Source organism: Lagopus leucura, unplaced genomic scaffold (genome assembly GCF_019238085.1).
Source record: "Lagopus leucura isolate 7727_CA_CO unplaced genomic scaffold, USGS_WTPT01 Super-Scaffold_100157, whole genome shotgun sequence".
Classification (NCBI taxonomy): domain Eukaryota; kingdom Metazoa; phylum Chordata; class Aves; order Galliformes; family Phasianidae; genus Lagopus; species Lagopus leucura.
The window spans coordinates 17,169,088-17,191,652 of NW_024962334.1; the positions used below are offsets into that span (position 1 = coordinate 17,169,088).

Genomic DNA, 22,565 nt, shown 5'->3' on the forward strand with positions numbered 1-22,565 from the left:
TTATAGCAGCTTATTCTGCACCTGGTCCAGTTCCAGTGGAGAAAGACTATGTTCTGTTTATCTGAAGTGGCATTTGAGAAAGTTAAATTTCAGTTCTGCTAAACTGATATATTGTATTACGTCCTGTAAATGCTATTCTCCTTATTTAATGACTCACCAGCCGGCACTGGATTCCAGGCTGCATCCTGAAAACACCAACCACTTATTCCTTCAGAAGCATTAGGGTCAGTTTCAAACATATGGCACATGTTTCAAACACAAAATTATCTGATGAAGATCATGTGAGGGTTGTGAGGATTCTGTTAATTTACAAAACACAGACTGTAAATCAAGATTTAAAAACATCTCTGCACACTGTGTGCTTGCATTAATTCTGTGTTTAGATGTGCTTGGCTAGCAATCATTGCAGCTTTATTTCACTTCATAAGATCTAGGCAAAGGCAATATTTTCTTTCTTCCTTGTCAAAAATTGTGGAAATATCCACTCAGGAGATGTGACTTATTTGATAGAAACGTTGTGAAGCAGATCTTTAAGCCCTGGTGATGCCTTATTTCTCCTGAATTTGACAGCCAACTCCTATTTTATTGCCTGGTTATCACGCTAGGTCAAATTCTAACCCTGAATAAAAGGTTTTGCACAGCTGTAACTACTCTCTGAACTACCTCATGCAAGTGATCAATCTTGAATCAATGTTATGGGAGTGCTTTACAGTGTGGAAGCATTTTTACTTGTTCAGTGCAGCCGATACAAATTTACCCGAGGTAGAAGTAGAGACGTCAGGGAATCCAGCAGTTTGTGTCAAACAACACATTTGCATGCAGGCAACCTTGCATGGAACATGTTCCTCAGGTGGTTTACAAGATACAACCTTGACCAAATAAGCCACAACCTTCCAAAGTGCAGATTCAAACAGCACAGAGGCTCTGGAGCAAATATCCGGCATTGCTTCTGTACTCTCTCAGCCACCTTCGGAGTGGAGCAGAAATATTAAGCGCATATCTCCTTCTGAGCACGCCGTGCTCGAGATTCCTCTGCCCAGCGAGCCCCCAGCTCTCTCCATACTGCGTCGGCAGCACAGGGCCCTGCGGCAGGAGGCACTCTGGAGCCGCAGCTGGACCACATCTGGCTGAGCTTTTCCATCTGGCCATCCGAAGGGCCCCCTCTTCTGTCCGGAGCCCAAACTGCAACGCCCCGCTGCTGGACAAGTTGCATTTGCTAACGAAAGTTGCAGCGCAGGTCCTCAGCTGGAAGATGAGCCATGCCGTGATCCATTCCACTTTGTGATGGATTATAGAAATCGTCTACATCCGCTACTGAAGACAATGGATGTAAAGCAAAAAAATAAAATAATACACGGAAAAGCAGGACAACTTGAGATGGTTAAGAGCATTGAAAAGAGGCAAACTATGTTTTTCAGTGGAAACATAGGCAGTTGAGTTATTTGGATTGGGAAGAATGTCATTCACCACACAGTTCCCTGAAGAGCTGTTCTTGTTGAGGAGGTGTTGGAGACTGACTTGTTCTCTGCGTGAAATTTCATACCTTCTGTTAGAGCACTTTAAGACCAGGACCGCTACCATTGTCTGTCCCAGGAGGTCATCCTGCCCAGGTCCATCAGCCACAGAAAGCTTTAAGGATGCAGCGTGTGCCCAATTCATGCCTAACCCCGCATGTAGATATTCAAACTCAAACAAAATCTTTGACTTAAACTATTTCATTTTCAGTGAATACCCTTCCTTTTTAAGCAGCTATCCTGAGGAAACAAGGTTTCTGTAGCTACCCCGTATCTAAGTTACAAGCTCCCTTACATAGATGGAAACAGCTGGCCAGAGATGGGCAGAGATCTCAAACTCAGTAAGTTTTACAAGTTTTCTAATAATTGCTGCTAGACAGAAGAGCCTAACATAAAGGGTGCCTCCATTTCTTTAGTCAGAAAAGGAGATTCCATTAGGTCAACTAACAGATCAACTTATTTCATCTCTCCCTTGCAGCTCATAGTGTTGTACAGCCATATTATTTGGATTGACTTTGGCAGCAGGTAACTACAACACTGTCTATCCATCTGTTGTGTCAATTACTATAATTTCTCCCTTGGTGTGTTTTTATACCATGTTTTGAGATTTTTTTTTGTCAATAAATATGGCAATAACAACCAAGGCATACAGATCTTCACCCCTGTGAGGAGAGAAAATAAAGCTAAAATTATATGAGCAAAAATGCTTATTAAACTTACAAATGTCTCTTTTAAAGTTAGGTGTTCTATTGGTTGCTTGAGTGCTCCAAAAGAGCTGGTCGAAGCAAAAATACCAGTCAGTGTTTACCAACTTTAGCACTGTTTTACTATTAGAACAGAAATAACCAGGGAACATCCATTTTGTTGTGTTGTTGTATTGTTGTATTTGTTTTTACATATTAGGACATGTCATGTCCCCATAATTATTTTTCATGAAAAGCAAGGATTTACTATCACCTTCCTGTCATATGTAATGCACCAAAAAGGCCATGTAAAATACTTTCACAGGCTTTATAATATTTAATACCATATCTGTAGATATGAAGAAGCACTTAAATGTTTAATGGCACTGACATACAAATGACTAACCCAAGTACTCACATAATTTCTACCATATTTCATTGCTGTGTCCTGCGTAATTTCAGACCAGAACTTACTTGGAGGAGGTACGTAAAACCAAGTATACCTCTTTCTATCTTGAAGCTTTTCTTTTTTTTATAACCACCTAATTATGTGATTACAGTCAGAATTCTCAGGAGGATAAAAAAGTGGCTCCTGTGTTTTCCACAATGACACAAATGAAAAAAATTCTATTAAATCATTTTTCTTTATGTATAATCCACCTTCAAAGTAGAAGATGAAAAGTAAGCATTTAAAAATGAAGCTGAAATTATAATTGCACCTTTATGCTTATAAAAGAAATTTCTAAGACGTGGTAAGGTTAATTTTAAATATTAAAGATGGGAATTGGGAAAAATGTGTACTGTATTTAAAGAATGAGCAAAGTGTCCTTGCTGTCAGAGCTTAGGCATCCCAGCCTCCCCTGCCAACACGAGTCGATAGAACTGAGGAGCTGGAATGAACACGTGATGCTGCACATAACTGCAGGAATGAATGCCATCTGCTAGATGCAGGGGAGCTGGAGCAGGAGCTGGATGTTCCTCCCCTTGTGAACTTGCTCCTGTGTTCACTGGGTACTGAGCTCGTATGTATGTGCACGTATCTCAAGAGTACACATACAAAGAGGTGGAGAAATCAGCCAATACTGGTGAAAGATGAAATAGGTGGGGACTGCCAGGCAGCTTCAGGCTGACGGGGCCCAGAAGCTTTATGCAGAGCACTGCTAGCAGAAAAGAACTCACAGCAATGGCCAGCCTGTGTCTTCCAGGTAGACATTACATAGAGCTCATCTCAGCTAAGCACAGAAAGTCACAAGACGCAGTGGTCGTGCTGGCACCTGCAGAGCAGCACAGGGGAGCACCAGGGTACAAAACAGAGCTTTTGCTGGTTGAAGTCCCCCAGCAGCAAAAGGATGGGTTGGAGGGTGATCATACTCTTTGTATCTAAGATGTTCCAACTGCTCCTAAACTGACCAGGCTTCTGGTTAATGCTTCCAGTTCTTAGCAGAGCCCTGAAGTAGAAGCATTAAGAACGAGAAGCTCACTTGTGGTTAAATTCAGGAAGACCTTCTGAAGGAGGTTTGGGCCTTATTCTGATTTCAAAAATAGACTCAAACTGATTATTTTGAAATCAGATTCAGCATTCTGGTTCTGCTTTCTGGCAGTAACAGCATTCTAGGTCATTGACCCTGAGAGTGACTGGACTCTAGGAAAATATGGTTGTCCTTAAGGAATAGATTAATAAATTGGAATTAAATGAGGCAGTGTGAATGCTACATAACACTACTGGGGAGTAACAAGAGGAAGCTTTGTGGTATGCTGAGAGCTGGAAATATCAGAAGAAAAAAAAGCACTTAAGTCAGTCACAGAAGACTGTCAGAAAATTGTCAGCTACTGAAACTGAGACAAAATGTGCACAGCTGTGAAAAAGGCAAGGATCGTGCAGAATACAAGAAGGAGGTGTTCCTAGCAAAGATACCTGAATATTAATGGTTTTTTTTTAAATGCTGAATTTTCATCTCAAACACAGCGTACACTCTGTACTGTTCAGGAAAGATTAATTCAAATAGAAACATGGCTACTCAGATAATAAAGAGAACAGAGCCTGTCCTTGAGTGTTTAGTCTTCAAAAAGGAAGGTTGTGAGAGAAAATGGCTACACAAAACTCAGGCATTAAATGATGTTTTGGAGGAAGAGGCATAACCTGAAAGACACTTTTTAATAAGAATTGTAAAGTAGTGTAAACGGATAGCAGATACATTTTTCAGTGGGAGTAATGGTAATGTTAAAAAAAAAAAAAAAACCTAAATTATTTCAAGAGAAGACTAATACATTTCTAAATTAAAGGATAGTATATGAGATTACCTGCATTAGGAAAAGAGTAGCATCGTCATCCCAGGAAGCCCTAGATGGGTCTATGCTCATGTCAATAGCATCTGACTGAAAAAGAACAGCTCTTATTGGTATAATTTTATTGTAAAAACTTCAGCAGAAGGAAGGAAAAAAAGAAGGAAAAAGCAGATCTTTGGAAGTCCAGAGACCACCATTATCAGCTATTTTTTTACTGCAAATTTTAAGGGAAATCTCTTTGGTGTCAGGCTTGAGTCACTGTGATGTATTTTCTTCTAAACTGGAAGACAGAGCCACCAACATTTCTATTTTCTTAACATTCCCCTTTCCTTGCACTTTTGGTTCTTATTTACTTACTTTCTGGATATGCCACTTTCAGTTAAAGGTTTATCAGTGCAGGGTTCTCTGAGGTTCTTTTTTCTCTTTATAATTTTTCTGACTTCAAAAATGCTTGGATAAATTATTTCATTTCAGATATATCACTATGAGCGTGGCTTAGTTAGAACCATATACTCTCCTCCAAATAAATGGAGAATACATGCAGAATTTTAAAGATTCAAAAGTATTGCCTTTACTACAAGAACTCTAACTCCTCCAGGGATAACTTCATAATATTTGCAGTCCCAGTATCAGTACCACAGAAAGGAAAGCCATAGCAGTTTCATTTTTCAAAGCTTGTCATGTACTCTAAGCAGTGATAAATCCAGGTTCAGAATATCAAAAGACAAACACAGTGTTCCCCTTCATTAAACAAGAATTTGATTTTAAAACATGCTTACTGTAAGCATTGGCTGCCAACGATAAATACAGTCTTTTCTTGATCAAAGAGTCCCTGTGAGATACAAAATCACTGACGACAGTTGTCATCACAGCACTGGGTATGTGGATCTGAGCAGGTGCAGCCAAGTATAGAACGCGGCAGCAGGAGCAGACCAGCTTATAAAGAGAATTGTTGGCAAGAAAAATTAACCCATGTGAGCTCCGTGCTGCTGCCACCTGGATACTTGTAGTACCTGTGCATATACACATATACGTAACTGATTTATGCATGTGCTGTACTGCAGTGTACAGCATAAATAGATTTGTGGATTTGTAAGTAGCAAAGATGGTGATGCTGCAAATGACTCACTGGATTTCAGACAAGCATCTGGAATGCTGACTATGCGCAACAGCTGAAGAAAACATTAGTCACCCTGCACCCCCAAGGCAGGGCACTGCACAGCCTGAATAGGAAAATCTGAAAGATTTTAAGGTGAGATACAACTGCCGAGGTCTGGCTGTTATTCTGCTATTTTCAATTGTCTTCGAAACAGAGCTAGAAATGGCCCATGTAAAGGATGACAGCCACTCTGCTGATATAAGCTGGCTTGTCATCCTGAGTTGGTAGTTAACATAGCAGTTACTGCTCTGCTGATGACCTGTAGATGTCTGTGATCCCATTTTTTTTTTAATCTAACATGCCTGATAAAACAGCCAATGACACATGGAAAAAAAAGTAGAACATTTAAAAAAAATGCTTTATTTTCTGGCATTTAAGTTTTGTAATGCCAGGACTGAGACTGTGATGCCTGAATTTCCTCTTGAGCATATTTATGCAGTCTCTAATTAAATGATCACATAGCCTGCACAATGCCTAATGCCTGGGATGAGTATGGCATTTGAGCCTGTTCTCTGTAGAATCTTTGCTCATTTTTGCCGCAGAGAAAGAAAGCTGCACCATAAATCTGTCTGAAGTCTACAGGAAGAGAAAGGAGTCTCAAGACATAGAATTACACACTGCTGCCCTGATCAACATTGCTTCCAAAGCTGCTCCCAGTCACCTTCTCACTGTAAGTTTGTGCATCAGTACGGCATCTACAATAACATCAGCCCTACACAGGGCTGGAGCCTTGGCTCATTAGGAATATCATTTCTTCCTTTACAGTCAGCATCTGGAGGGGTTCAATCTGCAACCCTGGGGTAACACAGCCCCTAGGCTTCTGTGAAAAATGTATTCATATTTAGTTAGGCAACACACACTCAAAAGCAAGCCAACAGACTGATGGACATCTGACAGTAACTTAGAAGGCCCTATCTCAAACCCTTAGAAGTGAAAGAAAAAAAAAACAACATAAAAAGCACCACCCATATTTCTCCTGACTACAGCACAGCCCCTGTGAAGAAATGGTGTTAATGTGCAGTTAAAGATGGCATCATAATGCTCAGACATAAAATGGCCAAAGAAGATTGCTCTACTATAAACTGAGCAGCAGTTTGTGTCATTTTTCATGCTTAACTTAGCAATATTAATAATATTCTTCAAACAACATTTGCAAATGTGCATTATAAATACATAGAAGAGACTGAAGAATTACAAAGCTTTTATAATATCATGCTGAAGTAGAAAAAGAAAATTCAATTTGTTTCTTTGAGGATGTATCTGTATCAGAAACTGATGACAAAGGTCAGGGTTATCTAGTTACACCAAGAATTTACAAATCACATTTCCTTAGGCAAAGCAGAGATAAATGGTTGATTGCCAAAGCAGAAGGCAGCAGTAGGTTAGCTGGAATATAGTGAATGACTGACTATTTGTCATATGACTAACTGAAGCAATTACCAAGACAGGAGATTAATAACAATTATGTTTTCAGATGTGCTGCAGTTTGGCTATATTGTCCGATTTCATTTTATATGGTAGGCCAACAGCCTACAGATTTATGCTATTCTACTAGGGGACTGCTTGGAATTAATTCAGACAGACTATTGGCATTTGCTAGAAAATAACCAATTAAATACTATGTTCTGGGCTGCATTAAAAAAGGGGTGGCCAGCAGGCAGAGGGAGGCAATTGTCCTGCTCTTGCAAAGCCCATCTAGAGTATTGTGTCCAGGCCTGGGACCCCCAGTACAGGAAGGATGTGGAGCTCTTGGAGCAGGTCCAGAGGAGGACCACCAAGATGATCAGAGGGCTGGAACAACGCTCCTATGAGAAGATGACAGAAGGCCTTGTTTAGCTTGGAGAAGGCTCTGGGGAGACCTCATTGTGGCTTTCCAATATTTGAAAGGAGCATATAAACAGGAGGGGGAATGACTGTTTGCAAGGGTGGACAGTGATAGGACAATGGGGAATGGGTTAAAACTAAGACAGGGGAGGTTTAGGTTAGATATTACAAGGAAGTTTTTCCACAGAGGGGTGGTGACACACTGGAACAGGTTGCCCAAGGAGGTTGTGTAGGCAAGGCCAGGCTGGATGTGGCTCTAGGCAGCCTGGTCTAGTGGTTGGCGACCCCGCACATGGCAGGGGGTTTAAACTGGATGATCTTTGAGGTCCTTTTCAACCCAGGCCATCCTATGATTCTATATTGATTCTATGAAACATGTCTACATAAAAGGCAGATGGTTACACCAGAAGTGCTCACCAAAACAGCGGTGATGAAACTGGAATCTTGCCTGTCTTCAGAGGTTATTTTATTTATATTTTGAGAGATAGTCACACCTGGTACAGGTAGAAACTCTAACACTATAAGTTCAAATGGTTATACTTTTTCAGTCATACCTAGAACTTGAGGTTGATGAGGAGTTCAATCTTTTTTTTCTTTGGATGGACCATACTTTGGCTATGGATTTGTGTTGGTGCTTTCCTGATATTGCAACAATGCAAGTAAACGAACAGATATCAGCAGAAATACAAGAAATCACTTCTACACTAAACCACTCACTAAAGCTTAATGAATAATATCAGGGGAGTTTTCCAAGACCTAAAGAAGTGTTGTTTTTTTTCTTGTTTGTTTTGTTTTGTTTTTAGGGAACTTAGGAGAAATTAACACATATTGGGACTAATCATTTTCAATGGAATTATATTGATATAAATGAGGTTGTAATCAGGGTAATGGACAGTAATTTATCCTTGATTTAGTAGCTCTAATTCTTATAACATGACAAATGTAAATGACATTCACATTTTAGAAGTGGAGCAAGAAAGAGCAAGCAATTTGCCTTGGCAATTGAAAAATGCTATGGTCAGGAAGTATAAAAACCCATGTGACGAAAATAGTATGCAAAATATAAGCATGGATATATATTATATATATTTTTAATTATTATGAATATTCTGTTGTTCTATTTAGGAGAATATTATCTATTTTCACTCAACATCACATGCATTTTTAATCTTTAGTTATTGCAGTAAATCTTTACTGTAATTAGAATTAAATTTCCATTTTAATACAGATCAGACAAATTGCTCGAGGCAGGTTTTGTAACAATGGGTGAATAAGGTCATAATAATTGTTCAGGGGGTAATTATACATTATGCTTAAATTTTGTTTTGTGAATTATCATTTGCTTTGTTTTGGAATCTATTTTAAAGCAAAGTGTGCATGTGTTGGTGCCAACAGATAAGAGAAGCTATTTGTTTTAGAACTTGTGAGACAAAGAAGATGTGCATCATTCCTCTGAATCAAGGGATGCACAAGGAAGCAACACGAGTGTCAATGTGAAAAGGTATTGAAAGGCCAAAAGAACAAAGAAGAAAGTGAAGATCAGCACAGAGGTCGAAACAGGTAATAGCTGAGTGGATCAAAACCAAAGAAATAAAACTGTGAATCAAACATGATTGCAATAGGCCAGTTAAGAAACTAAGCAGGAGAAAGAAAGAAAGAAAAATGACCAAATTAAAATCTGTGTTTCCTTATATACTCCCTATCTGTGCCCAAGAGACCAAAGAAAAAAAAAAAATCTCATGTTAAGACAAAATGTATTTTGAATTTAGCTCATTGTCAACATGATTCATAGGAAGAACAGCAGATACTAAGGGTGAATAAATAATAAAGCACAGTCTTTCAGCTGTGGACCCAGAGAAGGAAGAGAGAGTTTGCATAAGATTGTATCATAGTAATGGATGAATATAGATACATTTTTTTATTATAGTTTGCATTCAATTCTGTGATAAATAGGAGTTTTGAAACACAGCAAATTGCATACATAAAAGAGAAGAATAGAAATACTGCAGTAAGAGGACTTTCACCAGAAGAAGCGCAGAGCACATTCAACGTAAAAATTCTGTTCATTTCACTAATATATCTCCATAAGCTATGGAAAAATAAATATTTATTATGCTAGATAGTAAAATTTTACTTCTTACATCACGCATAAACTAGCTTTGCTCTATTGCTTCCTCACTTTCGACATGCCAGTTGACTAACCCTTCAGCTCATGGACCTACCTAGCTGTGGGTTGTAAACAGTACACTAACAAAAGCCACATATCCCAGATTTTAAACATTAAAAACCATTCTCTATTTGTAGATGAAGTGATTTGATTTACAGTGTGATTAACTATACATACACAAATGATAGGTCAGCACAGCAGCCAAGGGATATGATTGCCTTGCTTACTGGTAAGTTGGGGCTCTGAAAAGCAATAGCAGTTGCAGCAGCAGAAACATTTACTCAGGCCACTTGTCACACTGCCCACTTGTAATGCAATGGGATGCTGACATCTGCTGTAAACACTCTTTTTATTGTGTTTGGATGTGTCTTTAAAAAAAGAAAGTTTCTCTGAAGGAGGTACCCAAGCAGACTGAGAAGAACTCGAGAATGACATTAGTGAGAATGATAAAAGACTAATTCATAGTTTGTGACCTAAATGCTCCATGCATTCTAGCTTCTTTGGGTATTCAGCAGACTTAACAGAATTTTTACACCTGCAGTTTGCTTTTCAGGTGCTTAAATTCTGCTTGGAGCAAAGTTTTTAACATCCAAGCTTTACTAAGTAATCCCTGTGAGGGATTCAAAAGGAAGCATGTGTAAGAAATGCTGAAGGAAACTGAATTGGAGATATTTTAGCCTGAAGTTTAGTCTGCACATACTGACATTATATGCAGCCTTGTGCACAATGGTAACTTCAGGTAGGGCAAAAGGAAAAACTAAAATGCCAGTGACAACCATCAGTCTGGAAAAAAAAAATATGGTAAACAGTTCTAAGCCCTGAAGAATTGGTTATCTTTGAAATTCTAAGTACAAAACTGTACGGAGACACGGAAAAGCCTTCCTCAAACCGCTGACAACACTGTGCCTAATGCAAACCAGGCTACCTCTAGTTTTCTTAGCAACAAGAACACAATCAGAACAGGCTGCCCAGGAATGTAGTGGAGTCACAGTCCCTGGGGCTGTTTAAGGGTAGATGTAGTACTTTGGGACATGGTTTAATGGGCAATATTGGTGGCAGGTGGATGGTTGGACTAGGTGATCTTAGAGGTCTTTTCCAACCTTGATGATGCCATGATTCTATGATTTCAGGTTCATATTCAACTGGGTGCCCACCAGGACCCCAGTCCTTTCCTGCTGAGCTGCTTTCCAGCCAGGCAGCCCAGCATATCCCAGTGCCTGAGTTGTTCCTCCTCAGGTGCAGGACCCTCCAATTCCCCTTCCACAGATACCTATTAGCCCATTTATGCAGCCACTTAGATCTCCAAACTATAAATCCGGGAACTGTAACAGCTGAGTGCACACCAAGTCTTCCTTCACCTTCTAATAGGACCAATTGATTTGAAATAGTAAAAAAAGTGGTCGTAGAAAAAGTAGAAAAAGTATTTTAGCATAATTCTTATTCAAATCCATTCAAATAAGATTTAATCCTCGAGAAGTATCAAGGAATAATTGTTTCACAGGAAATGAAATACAGGGCATGAAGGCTTGGCAAGGGCAAACAGACAAACATAGTGAAGGCTAAACACAGAGGTTGCTAAATTCAAACCCTACTTTTACTCATCTAGACCAAAATATCCATTCATTCTGATAAAAATAATTACTTTTATGCACAACCAATGTTTATTATAGATTTCTGATTAAAAATACATTATATAAAACTAAACTGAGAAGTAGAAGTTTTATTTAAATATTTCAGACCAAGTCCTGGTCTCAGTGAAATGAGCATTAAGACACGATTTTAATAAAATAAAAGATTTCAGCTAAGTCAGGATTTCACATTTCAAACTGTTGCAATGGACAAATTTGCTTTGATAATCACAAAAGGGGAAATCATAGAAGTACAATATGTAAAGTACATTTAGCATACAAAAGATAATGTCTTCATAGATTAATTCACAGATGTGTAGGGTTAGATGAGGCCTTGTGAAACCACACAGACTGAATCCCCCTCCTTTGCAGAGTTATTTCCTCCGCAATGTTTACAGCCTGTCTTTAGAACATGATGCAAAAACCAGACACAGTAATCCCACTGAGGTCTCACCAGCATTGAGTATACCAGAATAATTTGCTTTGTTACCTCAACCATGACCTTCCTGCGAATATTTTCCCAAAACATTATTTCACTCTTTTATGACACTATTGCATTATTGGTCTATATTTCTCTTTCTATCCAGAAGTAGCTCTGGATTCCTTCTGCTGCATAACTGACAGGTGGTCATTCTTCATTCTGCTTTTGTGTATGTGATTTCTGCTTCATAATGTTGTTTCCCCAGCTTTATTACACTGGATTTATCGTGCTGATTGTGGACCATGATTTCAATTTGTAAAGACAGGTCATGTCCTTCACAGTACTTGCCCTCTCTACCAGCTTGTTCTTACCCATAAATTCTGTAATCACATTCTCCTTTCTGCTATTCAAGTGCTTAATTACAATATTAAATAGAAATGACCTTAGGACAGACTCTGCTGAAATCTAACTTGAAATTCCCTCTCAGTTTGAAGAAAACTTTGGTAATACCTTCGAGAGTATTTTTTCACTTTCCCTCTAGACTATTTTCTGTTGTTTGATAGCAATATGGAACAATGTCAAACCTATTTCTAACAGAAAGACATATATTACCTCTCACAACCCCTGTGGTCATTAGGACAATTATTTCTGTAGGTGTAGCCGCTGATGCTTCTCTTATTCTCAGCTCTTAATAAGAAAGTATCTTAGAATCATAGAATCACAGAATCCTTTGAGTTGGAAGGGATCTTTAAAGGTCATCTAGTCCAACTCCCCTGCAATGAACAGGAACACCTACAACTAGACTGCATGGCTCTGAGCCCTGTTCAAATTCAGCATGGACATCTCCAGGGAGGGGACATCCACCACACCTCTGGGCAATCTGTTCTAGTGCCTCACCATCCTTATTGTAAAAAATTTCTTCCTCTCATCCAATCTGAATCTTGCCTCTTTTGCTTTGAAACCATTAACTAGATCTTGTAGGTTCATAGGCTGAAAACAGGAAGGCATTGTCTCTGCTCATCGTTAAAGCATTTGTGGCTGCTTTCCTCCTCCAGACAGTAATAAAGCATGCCCAGCAGCCAACAAGGAGAAACCTGGCCCATAAACCATATGGGCCAGTTCTACCGCTCCCTCATTCCCCATTGTCTGCAACTGCAGCGGCTGTGTTTAGAGAGGAGAGAAAATGTTGCATATGCAAAAGTGGGATAGAAAAAGTTGTAAACATTGACTATAAATGTTATGAACCATTAGCCTAACTAAAAACTTCATCATATTCTCACAGTTTGAACATTTACGTAACTCCAATTATTCTTTAACCTGCCCTGTCTTGATTCAGGCTAACTTTTAAAAAGCACAGGGAGCAAAGCAACTAGATCCCTTTTTAGTATTAGTTTGGAAAAAAAAAAAAAAACCGAAGTTCATATCACAGTGACATAATTTAGCCCCAAAAATGAAATATCAAATATGTCTACAAATAAATAATGCACCTCAGGAAGATAATGATTCAGTATTTATCTCAATAATGAGAGAAATATGAGTCAATGACACCCATCCATCTATCAAGGTTTGAACAATCATTTGTTTCCAAGATATTTGAAGTCCTATTTTAACTCTCCGCTATTTTCTCCTTGATGCTAAATTATATGGTTTATTTTGAGCTTATACAAATGTTAGCTATTTAAAAGCATTCCAGAAAAAAAATAGTTTTATTTATTCAAGACTGGAGCAGGTAAGAAGCTGTGAGCTGTCGTTAACTACTGGAGTTGAAAGAGAGAGATCTAAATAACAAGTGCTTATATCCATGCTGAGATCAGCTAGTGCTCTCAGATTTGTGAATGTTAAAAATAATTTGGGCACGTTAATACAGACACTACTTTCTAAACAAAGATACCTGAATTGCTGTGTTAAAAGTGACATGCAAACAACACAATAGTAGAATTTCCTAAAAAATATCAAACCTCTCGTGTGCAACCATAAAAATGCCTTTCTGGTGAATGACAAATCTACTTTTAAAATCACCCTTACCCAATTTAATAATAAGTAAAAGAGCACAGAAGTCTATAATCTTTTTTTCAGAGTTTTACATGTTGTTTTACTCAGGGTTATATGAAAAGCACTCCATATATATATACACTATGTGTATATATATATATATATAGCATATATATATATATATACACACACTGTGAAATAAAGTATTTTGCATAAATTGTAGATGTCCAAGGAGTTTTCAAAAATACAAGACAATGAATGTGCTTCTCACCCATGTTTTCCTTCTGCACACCTTCAAATATTCAAATGAAGGAAATCTACATATGCTTTTCTGAATGTTGCAATTAATTTTAAAAATTAAAATTTATAAATGAATTAGGGTTAAAATACCTTGTGAATTCACTTCAGTGAGATGAGTTAAAGTTTACTTATGTATATGCATGCACATGGTGCGAGTTTGTGAGAATTTTTTTTTAAGTTAAACAGATGTTCACTTTATTTGCCTTCACAGTGTTGTCTGGATAAGAGCACTGAAGTTGTTCCAGTATATGGTCATATTTTCTCTCTTTTTGGCAGCCATCAAATTGCTTTAACTCTATTCAAGCTCAAATGAGTAGTGCAATAGGAGGTGTGAAACCATGTTTTCATACTAAATTATTTCATAATGTGATTAAATGAAGGTCTCCAGAAAAGAAATTGTCTTGTCTTCTCTTACAGTTCTCTTCCCCAGCCCTTGCTTTTAGCCTCTGGAAATGATCTCTCACTGCACTGTTGGATTTAGTAATTGGGAGCATAAGAAAGGCCCTCCAGAATCAACCCACTGGTTTGTGTTTATCCTCATATGCTCTCTCTGACGATTTCAGTATCAAGTTCTACAAAGGTAGCATAATTTCTTTTTGGGATAAATTTTGATACAAGTTTTAACAACAAGGGACAGGATTCAAGACAGTGTTAAACACACACTGCTTCTGAAAGTAATCAATTTTTTTCCTTTAAAAAAAACTGCATATTCTCTCAAATATGTATGTTCTACCAAATCTTAATAGGGATAAAGAGAAGATACCTCTCCAGATTTTTCTGTTCTTTTACAGTACCTTTTTGGTAACAATGTCCCTATTTCTGTAACTTTTCCTGCTGAAGATACTTGGACACACATTAACTATTGTAACTCTGTTCATATTTTCTAACTTGAAAATAGCAACTCCAAATGAGGCTGTGTTCACCTCCTCAGCACAGTCTCTCACTTTCCATTGCTAGGCATCCATTTTTGTTTCTTGCAGCTTTGTCTCTTGTATTCTTCTCTAATGCACTGTTCTTTTTCCCTTTCTCAGTAGCATCAATAGATGACTGGATTTAACATTTTGAACATGGCTTACTTTTAAAACACACAAATAGAGATATGCAAAGACAAGAAATGCTGTATAGCAGAATAATTAGTTCGCAGAAATCCTTTATAATAACTGGGGGGAAAAAAAAGGATAAATTTAAAGATTACAGTATCTCACTGGCATAGTAGATGTCACATGGTTATGCTTCAACTCACTTCCACTAAATACCACTTTCTCTATGACATATTGTTTTCTCTTTCTGTTCTCTTACTTGTGTATACACATGGTCCTTAACCCAATTTGAAAATCTCAAGAATGAATAATATAATGATAGAATCATTAAGGTCGGAAAAGACCTCTAGGATCATCTTGTCCAACCACCAGCACAGCACCACCATGCAAACTAAACCACGTCCCAGAGCAACACATCTACATGTTTCTTGAACGCCTCCAAGGATGGTGACTCCACCACCTCTCCGGGCAGCCTGTTCCAATGCTTCATCACTTTATCCTGAGAAGAAACGTTTCCAAATATCCAACCTGGACCTCCCATGGTGCGACTTAAGGACATTACCTCTCGTCCTGTCACTGTTACCCAGGAGAAGAGGCCAATTCTCCACCTCGCTACAATCTCCTTTCAGGCAGTTGTAGAGAGTGATAACATTTCCCCTGAGCATCCTCTTTTCCAGACTAAACAATACCAGCTCCCTCAGCTACTCCTCATAAAACTTCAGGACAGAATTACAAAATCAAAAGGCACCATTTATATTTTTATTACAATTTTCAAAACTTTTCTTGTATTGTTGACAGCAAACTAAACTGTTGCACTCACTATATCACTGGCAACCTCCTAGTCCCACAATAAATCTGAATTACAAAGTAGACTTCAGGAGTACTTTAGTTTTTTTTCAGCCCGCTGTCATAACATCGTCAAAGATTATTTGCTACCTCAGGCACAGTCATGCAAATAGACTGCCAATTTTCATTCATGTGACTCCAGAATTTGCTAAGGACTCTATTTTTTGGAGCATTCGCTGCCAGCAATTAAACCCACAATGCTGCCCAGAAACATTCTGCATCAGTGCAGTATGAGTGGGTGGACTGCCTTCAAGTACTTTGTTATGGGCAAACAACACCAAATTTTGGCATGAACAGCTGTGACAGCATTGGAACAGTCACAAAAAATTAAAAAAAATAAAATTGTTCAGTTTCTGCAACATCTTTCAATAGTCAAAGTGGATGGCTGCTTAGATTTAGTACTATACCTGTTGCTTGCTCCATTTCTTAGATACCTATTTAATTGTGGAAGCCCACAGGTAGTCCAGCCTTTATGATTTGTCAACTACTGTGCATCATGGCAGAAAGTTGTTTGTCAAAGCTTTCAGAGACTACATGGACAACTGCAATCACATTTTTGAAAAGGTGCTGCAACAGAATGATTGCAAAGCTTTGAAGCAATGCAGTCATTAATTTTGAGAACAGTGGCAGCATCTACAAATACACATACACTTCTACACTGCAAAATGCGATGCTGATCTATGCAAATGAAGGTTGAGAAGGTTCTTCCTAAGAGAACTGAGAGAAGTCCAGGAAAATATGCTTTGATGTTGTCCACGTGACACTGTGAGGGACTGAAAATGTCAAAGGTATTTCTTCTGAATATAAAAGATAAAGCAGCTCTGACTTGGACTATTAAAACAGTCAGAGAGATTTTAAGAAGTTTTTGCACATAGCATTACCTTTTAATTTTCTTAGGAGCTGAGGAAAAGTGAAATAAAGAAAAATGAAATTAAACTGCAATGGTTTGTCAGTGTGATTAAGATTACACATTTCTCCCTATCTTTTTTCATAGGCCTCACATGTGAAAGGAAGACACCACCTTGATGTTGTAGCATTAAAAATATGATTTTTCATAGTTGGAAGATTCCTATAAGCAATGCATTTGATTCACATTTTAGTAGTTTCTGTGATAACACTTTGACATAAATTTAAAGTACAGGTTAGCTCTTGATTTGCAAGGCATTTTTCTGTGGTGACTTTTTAAAATTAGGTGTGACAAATGTAGCGAGGCAGTAGGAAAAGGAACCAGGCTAACTGTTACGAGGACTAAGGTTAGTGAAGTAAAGTATAAAATTTGTGCTGTCACGATAGCTTTCAACTGGACTACTATATATCAGTGAATATTAAGATGCTATAATTATGAAATAAACAAGAGTTAGGCAAAGCAGACTATGATAACAAAAGAGAGCAAATAGAAAGCTTACCCCTGTCCCAGGCTCACTCACAAAACTCCAGCATAGCAGATCTCCAGACGAGATCCTTCCCCCCTGGTAGCCAGCTCTTAAATAGGTCTAGGAGAGGTGCAGCCTGGCTCCACCCCTTCCGGCAGCACAGTGAATTGCCTTCACCTGTGCTCCTCTGGCTCACTCATGGCTCACCTCAGGTGATCAATCAGAGGTTCAGGCCGTGACTCAGCAGCTCCCATACAACTGCCAATAGTCCCTATTTTTACTATGACAAATCAATTTTTTATTTTTTTATTGGAATTTGATTATTGACTCACATATCTACTTATGTCAAGTTGCACTTTGTGAAAGTAACTCAACAATAGCTGTAAGCAGGAAAAGTGATTATTCATAATACTCAAAAACAAATACTTACCAGTTCTGCTGTTTCCTACATTATTAGTAGACTGAACATTCCCAATCCTAGGCATTTCACACTATTACTATTGACCTGCCCACAAGATCTTGGCTAAGATCACAGCACAATACCTTAGTTCAGAACTCCCCTGATGATCTCTAGCAAAAGCCTGAAAGCACTTTTACTGAAATACTTCATCAACAGTACTTCCTGAATCATTCTATAAATCTTGAGGGAATTAGGTCATTGCAAAGTAAAGTAACTGACATCACCATGAAGAAAACATTCCCCTGTACGCAAGCTCCCACATAAAACTATCTAGTGACTTCTAGTCACTTTAATTTCATGAGACCAAATAAGAAAGATAAATTAGCCAATGTATACCCTGGTACTAAATGAAAACACAACACCATATCAGCACAAATAAAAATCTAGTAAGTGGTACAACAGATGATCTCTCCCATGAGGGATATATATGAGCTAGGAAAATATAAATGCTTTTAACAAGGGCTAAGCATAAGGGTCGCTTTCCCATTTATTGCTTCCTCATCACTGAGATCTTGCCAAGAATCAGGATATACTGAGGAAGATTTCTTCTTGTGATGGAGATGGCTGCACACTGGTGTTATGAAACTACTGATCTATTTCTTGACATGTACAACTTTTTTCAGAAGAACGACTTTGCTTACTTTTGTGCTGAGACTCTTTTCCAAATTCTTACATCTCACAGAGATATTCTGTCTATCACTCAAAAGAAAAGCCATACCAGTTGAGAAGTGAGCCTAATTTTTGTCTCTCCATCCCCTCACTTTGCAGAGCCAAGGGGCCAACAGCCATCTGCCTCAGTCTTTAGGAAATAGAGTTGGTAGGAAGACAGCTGTATAATCAAAGGATATTAAGATGTATAATTGTATAATCAATGAAGGTTAAGATGTTATAATCCCAAAAAAGAACAAGATAGGCAAAGTAGACTAAGATAACAAGAGAGAATAAATGGAGAACTTACCCATATGCTCACCCACAAAAAACACCAGAAGAGGGAATCTCCAAACAAGATCCTTCCCCTCTGGTAGCCAGCTCTTAAATAGGTCTAGGAGAGGTGCAGCCTGGCTCCACCCCTTCCAGCAGCACAGTGAATTGCCTTCACCTGTGCTCCTCTGGCTGACTCATGGCTCACCTCAGGTGATCAATCAGAGGTTCAGGCCGTGACTCAGCAGCTCCCATACAACAGCAAAGAATGAGCCACGACTGGCTAAGTGGGTTGCACATCATGCCTCCCCCCCTCCTTATTATCAGTGTCTTATCACAGAACTAACACATTGCCAATAGATTTAATCACTGCTATGTTATCACAGCTGACCTCCACGTTACTTCCAACCTCTGGCCATGTAAATGCAAGAAGACTGACCTAATGTCAGAGATTCTCCCGTCATACTTTTTAAAATTGAAATAAGGAAACATTAAGTATCAAGCTAACTTCCTATTGCCTGCACAAACACTACCATTCAGGGTACCTAATATGGAGTAATACCACTATTTGTAGTCACAGCTCCCAGTTCTATGATAACTGCAAATGTCACATAAAATCCCCAAGCAGGACTGCACTAAGAACTCACAGATTTAGAACATTTAGAACTGACCATCTACTTTTGTTTGTTTTCTGGACATGAATATTAAATTCAAGCACAACTACTTACACCTTTATTTTTGGTACCTCTAGAACATTCACCATCATAGTCTGTGTAACAACTATATTTAGATCCTAATTTCTGCAACAGAAATTGATTTTTAACTATATATAAAGGAAAAATTTTGTTTTCCGTATGTTATTTTTATTTGATGCAGCTAACTAATTACACCTCACATGGGTTTGATATGGGTATTTTCAGATTCCCTTGTTCTATTGCCAGGCATTAAATAGATGCATAATTAAATAAAGTAACAGATGTAATTTTTATCATAAATTTTAACAAACAGAATAATGTGAATAGTAAATTTCTTTAAAAAAAGGAACACATTCCTGTCCAATTATTAGGCATTTAGGCCTCCAAAATCTAAAGCATATGCACAGAAGAAGCTTGAAACCTGACCAGAAATATATATTGAAACATTTTTATAAAATGTTGTAGCTGAAGAATTAATTACTTTTGAAGATCCAATATGCTATTTTGAACATGTGGTTTTGGAAGAAACTTTGGTTCCAATTCTCGGTTGTTGAAAAATGTTTGAAGATGAAAAATTTAAAGCATTGAATGTCAAGAAAGAAGATCAATAAAAGTCTCCTGAAACGTGATTCTCTTCCAAGCTTCCGGTTTTTAAGCTATATAGTGATTACTTCTAACCCAAACAATGTTTTCTGATGTTGGTATGTTCTGATGTTGTACATGTTGGTATTATAACAACATGAATCAGGATCACTGGCAAGATATCAAGATTTTTTTCCAAGGCCCAGTCACACACAGGGATCAGAACGACAGAACGATCCATATGGCAAGAAGTCAGTATTCAGCAGTCATTCTTAGCAGAATTTTGTTGCCTAGGAATCCACGAGAAGAGGGTTCTACTACTTAATTTTACATATGCATTGAGTCCATACCTCAACAGTTTGCATAAATTTAAGGAAAAACAATTTTTTCAGCACATTCATAGATCAAATATCTGAGAATTTGATAGAAAGTGCTGTAAGCTCTGAAAAATTGTAAAATGTGTGATTAACAACCACACTGGTGTTTCAGGATCCAAATTTGATTCCTGCTTACCCAGGACATCATTGCTGTACATATATATCCCTTGCATTTTTCTTCTAAATTGGCCAGCTACACTATTTTCTCTCAAATTCTCTGTTTTGTACAAAGAATGTCATTTGTATCAGCACAATCTTACACACGTGAATTTTTTCTGTTCAACGCACAAAACAAAAATTCCTTTGCAATGAATCAAATGCAAAGTTATTTTTTATCAAAAGCTATGCTTAGTCATTTCTTTCCACTTTCAGACTCAACATAAATGCAAAGTGAAGTGCACCCAGAATAGCAAGCCTTAGCTCCAGGATCTTGCACACTCATTCTGAAATAAGTATCAATTTTGTATTTCTTAGTAGCAAACACATAAAAAATCTCCAATTTCCTTAATATTATGTTTATGTATATGTAAGAGCTGCTCCAAATGTGATTTATTATTTTATTACATTGACCCATGATGTCAAAGGCAGATATTGGTGGTATGGCAGTAGAGATTGAACCTTCCCACCAATATTCCATTACATTTCATCGCGATGTGACAGATGGCCGCAGAAGGGCAGTCTCACAATACGGTGTGTCTGAAGCAAAGGTGTGGAATTGAATTCCTCCATGCAGAAAAGATTATACTCACTGACATTTGTCACATTTTTGCTGAATGTTTCCAGAGACCAAGCAGTGGACATGAGCTCAGTGCAGCAGAGAATAGTGTGTTTCAGCAGTGGTGACACAGTGACAGCGGGTCATCTCTACTGGTGGAGATTTTTTACGAGCATGGCATGCAGGCTTTTGTCCATCACTGGCAAAAATGTACAGCTAATGGTGATGGCTCTGTTGAAAAATAGTGTTTTGTAGCTGAGATCTTTTCTTCTTTTATATCAACAAACAAAATTCTGATCATTCTGGCAGTGAAAGCTGACAGTATGAAAGTTTAGTCCAGTAGATAAAACCAGGTTGGCTATGCAATTTTTTTAATCAAAAGCAAGTACTCAAGAAAGAGAAAATGCCTCTCAGGTAACATAAAAATAGACAGCATAACATACTGACTGCAAACTGGAATAGATTCTTGTTCTATTCTTTTTTCACATCGATATATAATAAGATTTTTGAAAAGAAAAAACAAATCACTATCGCATTCTGGCAAAAACTTTATCAAAGACTTAGTGCACAATTTATAAGCAGTTTAGCATCCCAATCCATACATCTAGAGCCAGATATACATAGCAGCAAAGTTATTGCAAATGAAACTCATTCAAAGTTAATTAAGGCTTCTCTACACATGGAAACGTTCCTGATTAATTCCATATGGGGCTATTCTGATGAGAGAAGTGCCTCATTCCATTTTAGTTAAAAACAAGCTGGCTTGTTCTGGAATGATAATGCCTATACATGAACTTAATCAGAATAATTTGTAGACTATTTTAATTATTTGTGAGCAAACAGGACTAAAAAAAATTAGAGTTAATTTGTAGACTTTAATTCACAACAAGTTTTGTGCTTGCCTAAAGGTGTGATTTTACGAATCAATTTGTAAGAGTGGTATCTTAAACTAAACATCTTATTAAAAAAAATTAATTGGTAACAAGTGATATTTCATCATTATCCAGTGGGTATAATTAAAAAAAAAAAAGGAAATATACCGTATATATATAATATATATACTATATAATATATATTTTTTATATATATATATAAAATATACCGTATACGTTTCTGAAGATGGCTTCTAAGTTTCAGAAGTTGTGATGTGAGAGGACAGACACAACCACAAACAATCTAATCTTATTTCAAAGCCAAGACTGTTTGTTTCTTAGCCCACGGTGACTGCATGATAAAGACTACATCACAAGATGGCACACAGGACTAGAACTTCTCTGTTTTTCTGTTTTGTGAAACAAAGAAGCTTCTATGCAAGTCTATACCCTGGCTCAGAATGTCATCAGGCATATCACCTTGGCTTTGTCCTGACACAAAGGATGGAGTGATATGCCTCATAGTGTTGAAATGGAAGGGGACAACAACAAGAAGAAAATGCCCATAACAGAAGTTTTCCAGGAAGGGTCTCAGAGGAGGTTAGGCCACAAGACTGGCATTGCTGATAACATAATAATAAAACCACCTAGCATTTTTGGCATAATTTATGTCTAGACTGGCAATACTTTTCTAAGACTGATACATAGCC

The 22,565-nt window shown here is 37.8% G+C and overlaps 1 long non-coding RNA gene across 2 annotated transcripts; it reads right to left on the reverse strand.

The window, feature by feature from the left end:
- Positions 1-444: 444 nt before the first annotated feature.
- On the reverse strand, positions 445-18,691 carry LOC122189714. 2 transcript variants are annotated; one of them, XR_006181938.1, is made up of 3 exons: positions 18,652-18,691; positions 4,499-4,573; positions 445-1,314 (listed from the first exon to the last, which is right to left on the reverse strand). It is a non-coding gene; the product is annotated as an uncharacterized LOC122189714 (long non-coding RNA). The 2 variants fall into 2 exon arrangements; XR_006181939.1 differs by lacking the exon at positions 445-1,314 and adding an exon at positions 2,143-2,176.
- Positions 18,692-22,565: the final 3,874 nt, after the last annotated feature.